Here is a 5,708-nt window from a genome sequence, read left to right on the forward strand (position 1 = left end):
AGGGGTGGTGCCTGTGGGGCGGGCCGGGTAGAGGGGTTGGGCGTGCAGGGGTGGGGCCTGTAGAAAGGCAGGGCCTGCGGAGAAGGGGTCTTCAGGAGGAGGCTGACAGAGGGTAGGGCAGGCAGGGGCGAGGTCCACAGAAGGGTGGGGCCTATGGGGGCGGGGCAGGTGGTCGATGCCTGTGGGGTGGGGCTGACAGGGCAGCACGGCCACTGTCACCTCCGTGTCTCCCTTGCAGAGGTCAGACCCGCAGCTGCTCGCCCAGTTCTACTACGCCGACGAGGAGCTGAACCAGGTGGCGGCGGAGCTGGACAGCCTGGACGGGCGGAAGGACCCGCAGAGGTGCACACTGCTGGTTAGCCAGTTTCGCTCCTGCCAGGTGAGCGGCTTGGGCGGGGTCCCTGGTAGAAGCTCCTCCGTTCTGGGCGGGCATCGCAGGGACTGGGCCCGCCTTCTCTGCTCGCCTCCCAGGTGGGCCTACGGGGTCGTCCTAGGCCAGCCTGTGGGGCATAAGGCAGAGGTGTGGCCCCGCTCTCAGCTCCTCTTGGTCTCTGGGGCTGCCACAGCCAAGTGCCGCAAATTGGGCAGCCTATGAGAACAGAAATGCATAGTTTGTCGGTTCTGAAGGCCAGAAGTCTGAATTCAGGGCATCAGCAAGGCCACACACCCGCGAAGGTGCTCGAGAAGGATCCTCCCTTGCCTCTCCCAGCTTCTGGTGGCCCCAGGCGTTCCTTGGCTTGGGGCAGCATCACTCCAGTCTCTGCCTCTGTCTTCACATGGCTGTCTCTCCTCTGTGTCTCTTCTCTTCTTTTATGAGGACGCCTGTCATATAGGATTGGTGGTGAAGTGGTTAAGAACTCGGCTGCTAACCCAAAGGTCAGCAGTTCGAATCCACCAGCCGCTCCTTGGAAACCCCATGGGATAGTTCTACTCTGTCCTATAGGGTCATTATTAGTCAGAATCGACTGGACAGCAATGGGTTTGTTTTTTTGGGGGTCATGTAGCATTAGGACTCACCTTACTCCAGTATGACCTCTTGTTAACCTAACTGACAACATCTTCAAAGGCCCTGTTTCCAGACAAGGTCACGTTCACAGGTACAGGGGACAGGACTCGAACACATCTTTGGGGGGCACAATTCAATCCATAACAGGATCAGTTCAGTCTGGTTGGTGAAACAAGACACGGGAGAAGGGGACAGCTTTGAGCAGGACAGGGTGGGGTCTCGAGGCACATTAGAAGTCGCCAGGGGTGCAGGGTATGCTTGGCAAACAGAAGTCGGAGGGAGCTGGGGCAGTGAGACGCCAGCAGGTGCCTGGGCCTGGAAGCCGCCAGGGTGGGAAGGGCCTGAGTCTGCTGAGGCGCGCTCTGCCCGAGACTAGTGGGACCGCAGCACGGCCCATCAGCCTCCCATTCTCTGCTGACTCATGCTCCCCACGCTTCTGCTGCATAATTCAGCCATGGCCCTGGGAGCCGCTGCTAAAAATACCTTCAGCCACAACATTTTCTTCCCAGTTTACAAAGCCTTCACTAGGCTCTACCAGCATGGGAGCATCTCATACATATTTTTGTCAAGTGACAATCACGGGTCTTTCGCAAAGCCCCGGAAAGTTCTGGGTGTATTCTCCCCACGAGGTCTTGCTGGGCTTTTGCCACCCCATGAGGAGGGGGCTGGGTGTGCCCACCTGGTGGGGGTGTGTGGAGCTTGCCACTGCCTGCACAAGGGTCTTGCCTCATATGCCCACTGCGAAGTGGCCGAGCTCGGCCACAGCCCAGGCTGGATCCAGACCCTGCCCTGCTCCCCGTGCCCAGAGGCAGCCCCCCAGGTGCCGCTCCGGTGGGACTCACAGCATCAGGACTACTGTGTCTGCGGCCCCGAGGGCTTTTCTGGCCGGCCTGGGCTCTGGGCTCCTCTTTCTTTTGGGCCCCCGAGGCTTCGAGCAATTCAGTGAAGCCCATGTGTCTGTGCTGAGGTTCGGACCAGAAGTCTTAGGCTCCCTCTGAAATAGGCCTCTGTGGGCCTGGGACGAGTTCCAGCTCCCAGGAGGCCCAGTTAGCTGAAGTTCCTGCCCAGGGTGGCAGGTGCCAGGGTAGCCGTGAAGCCTGGAGAAGGAAGCCTACCTGATGGGAGGGGACTCCACGGAAAGAGGGGTTTCCCCGTGGGGGGAGGATGCTTCTAGGGAATCGAAGGGTGTCTGCCCTCAGGTGCCATCTGTGAAAAAGAACGACAGGTGGGAAGCTGTTCATAGCGGTTTCCTGTGTGGAGGGGGCTGTTCTCCCTTTATACCCTCTCTGGCTCATGTACATTTTATTTTTTCAACATGATAGTGTTGATGATAAATTATTACTTTAAGTGAGTACTTAAAGGTGGCGAAGGAACCCTGGTGGCACAACGGTTAAGTTCTCGGCTGCTAATCGGAAGGTTGGCAGTTGGAACCTCCCCAGCAGCTGTGCAGGAGAAAGACCGGGCGATCTGCTTCTGTAAAGATTACAGCCAAGAAAACCCCATGGGGCAGTTCTACTCCGTCACGTGGGGTTGCCCGGAGTCGAAATCGACTGGATGACACACAGCGACAACAGCCACGAAAGGTGGTTACGGGGCGTGGGCGGAGGGCCTCGCCAGGCCCCGAAGCACAAGGCAGCTGGGGCTGCGAGGGGGCCATCAGAGCGGGTTGGGGGGTCCAGGTGTGGGGAGCAGTGGGCGTGGGAGTGAGGGCACCAGGCTGTATGGGGCTGTGGAACTCAGTGGCCACTTCTCGGGGTGGAACCGCTGACGGCTTTTAGCAAGAGTGTGTCACAGTGAGATTTGCTCAGTGAGAAGGATTCGGAAGGGGAACATTAGCTGGTACAGATGGTGAATTACACACAAATCCTCCTCTTCTTTGGGGGCCTCTGAAGGAACCGTGAGGCGTGGAGATTGTCAAAGCCTCAGTGCCATCTGATGCGGTGGTCACTTTCTCCTCACTGGTCTTTGTCCACTTGACTTGCAGGACCCCTGTCCCCTCACTTCCACCCCCCAGGCCCTTCTCCTCCCCTTTGCGGATCCTTCTTGGGGGTGCCCGCTTGTTTTCTTGTCTCCCTCTGTGGCAGCCTCATCTGGACTTGGGACTGCAGGTACCTTCTACACTGACCACTTCTACACGTACCCCTCCTAGATCCAGGCGTGTGCCCCTGCTTCTCCCCAGCATTCTGCTGGGATGTCTCCCAGGCAGTTCAAACCCCTCGTGCAAGACCTGGACCCCTGCCTGGTCTCCTGTGAGGGCACCCCTGCTTCCCAGGGGCTTAGGCCAGAATGTCGGAGGCACGCTCCTTCTCCCCTCCCTCTCATACCCATGTCTGATCTGTCAGGAACTCCCGTTGACTCCGCCTTCCACCTATCTCCCAAATCCAGCCACCCTGTCTACCTTCCCAGCCACCACTGTGTTCCCAGTCACCATCCTCTCTGTCTTGGGATCCTCAGGGACTCATGCTGTCCTCCCTGCCTCGGCTCTGCCCTACTTCCATCTCCTCTCAGCCAGGAGCCAGCGAGACCCTTGTGACACTGGAGTCAGACCCGCCCCCTCCTCTACTCAGAGCCCTGCAAAGCCAAAGACAGTCCAAGGCCTTGAGGCCCTGTCAACCTGGTCCCCATGTGGGGCTCTCACCTCCCTACTGCAGCAAACCTTCCAGGTGGTGATCTCAGCCCTCCTGCCCCCTAAAGCCCCCACTCAGCTGTGAACAGATGGCCGAGGGGTTCGAGGAGGGCCTCCAGCAAGAAAATGAGGAACCACATGTCCACATGGAGACCAGATGTCTCAGGAGGATCTGACACTGTGATGGGGAATGGAAAAGAACAGACAAACCCTCAATCATGGTCCTCTGGGAGATTTGAGGCAGTGCTGAATGCTGCGTAGAACCACAGAACACCTTGGAAAGTGGCCACCAGAGAACACGAAGAGGACTTCCATGAAAGATTTGAGAGGTTACACTGAGAAGATCTCTCAGAAAGTAAAAATAAATAAATAAATAAAAAGTAACATAGAGTAGAAGAGACTTCTGGTTCTAGCCCAAACAAGGCCAAGAGAATAGGCACGGACAGAGACAGCGGAGGGGGACTCCTTAAGAAAGAGTAAGGCTGCTTGCCAGACACAGGGCAGGCAGAGCAGGTGGGCTGGCAGGTGTCTTAGACTCCTACCGCTGCTGTAACACAAATACCACAGTGGTAGCTTTAAAGAACAGAAATTCAGTGTCTCACAGCTCTGGAGCTGAGAGTCCAAATCAGAGTCTCACCGTGTTGATTCCTTCCTTGTCGGTAGCCCTGGATGTTCCTTGGTTCTTGGTGAACCTCCTATGATATCTGTCTTCCCCCATTTGTGCTCACTTCTGTGTCTAATATGCTCTTTTTTTTAAAAACTCAGATGTGATTAGGTTTAGGACACACCCTATACTGATTTGACCTCATTAACATAACAAAGAAAACTCTATTCCTAAGTGGGATCACATCCACAGGTATAAACCTAAACCAAACCAAACCCACTGCCATTGAGTCGATTCCGACTTATAGTGATCCTATAGGGATTAGGATTCCAACACATATTTTTGGGACACAACTCAATCCATAACAGTGAGGATGCAAATGTCACACCATGCCATAGTGTAAGCACTGGGGAGTTAGAGAAGGAATTTGTCTTACAGGATCCTTGGTGGGCCGGAAAAATGGGTTCTGGCTAGTTTCCAGGATGACCCCTCTCTCAGGATGATCAAGGGAATAGAGAGGTCAGAGGGTCTCCTGACTCACTGGGCCATTGACACCCTCTTTCCCACCATAACGTGTCCTTCCTGTGCCCACCATGCTGGACACTCATAACTGACAGCTAACACCCTTTCCCGTGTCTGCCCTCATCAGGAGGCAGGAGGAGAGGCTGGGGCTTCCAAGAGTGGATTTTGTTTTCAAACCTGCTTATGCTGGTTCACTTGCTATTATAATTTCGTGTTACACAAACTGACTAAATAGGGGTGAAAACAGATTTTCACCCAACTTGGACAGCCTTGGTAGGGTAAATCATGAAAAGGAAAATGGCTCTGGAATTGGGTGTGGGCAATGTTTAGAGAAATAAATCATAAAAATCTAAAAGGATTTTGTACTCACATAGCAATACAAGCATCTTTTCCCATTCTACTCTGAAGACACCTAGGTTGGGGTCCCCAAGACCACCTCTAGATTTGGTGATTCCTGAGGAATCACAAGGCTCAGCACATAGTCATACTCTCAGCTGAGATTTATTATAGCAAGGGACACAGAGCAAGATGAGCGCAGGAAAAAGGCCAAGTATGGGGAAACCAGGCACGAGCTTCCATAGTCCTCTCCCCGTGGAGTCACAGGACGTGCTTCATTCCCCCAACAATGAGTGTGACAGTATGGGTAAAATGCTGGCCACCAGGGAAGCTCGTTAGAGGCTCAGTACCCGGGGTCTTTTGTGGGTTTGGTCACATAGGAAGGATCCATAGTGGTGCAGTGGTTAAGCTCTCAGCTGGTAACCAAAAGGTTGGCCTTTGGAACCCACCAGCTGTTCCACGAGAGGAAGATGTGGCAGTCTGCTTCCATGAAGATTACAGCCTTGGAAACCCTATAGGGCAGTTCTACTGTGTTCTATAGGGTCGCTATGAGTTGGAATCGACTTGATGTTAAAGGGTTTGGTTTTTTTTTTTTTTTTTTTTATTAATATTTT

General features: G+C 54.3%; 1 protein-coding gene across 2 annotated transcripts in view; it reads left to right on the forward strand.

Moving 5' to 3' along the window:
• The first annotated feature begins 243 nt into the window (after positions 1-243).
• The window catches only part of ZFYVE28 (zinc finger FYVE-type containing 28), an 82,912-nt gene continuing 77,447 nt past the window's right edge, over positions 244-5,708 (forward strand). For both annotated transcript variants that reach the window (XM_004383517.3, XM_004383518.3), the window contains exon 1: positions 244-379. The gene's annotated coding sequence lies outside the window, so the exon portion shown is untranslated. The remainder of the gene's footprint in view (positions 380-5,708) is intronic.

Source organism: Trichechus manatus, unplaced genomic scaffold, assembly GCF_000243295.1.
Source record: "Trichechus manatus latirostris isolate Lorelei unplaced genomic scaffold, TriManLat1.0 scaffold00111, whole genome shotgun sequence".
In the NCBI taxonomy this organism is placed as follows: domain Eukaryota; kingdom Metazoa; phylum Chordata; class Mammalia; order Sirenia; family Trichechidae; genus Trichechus; species Trichechus manatus.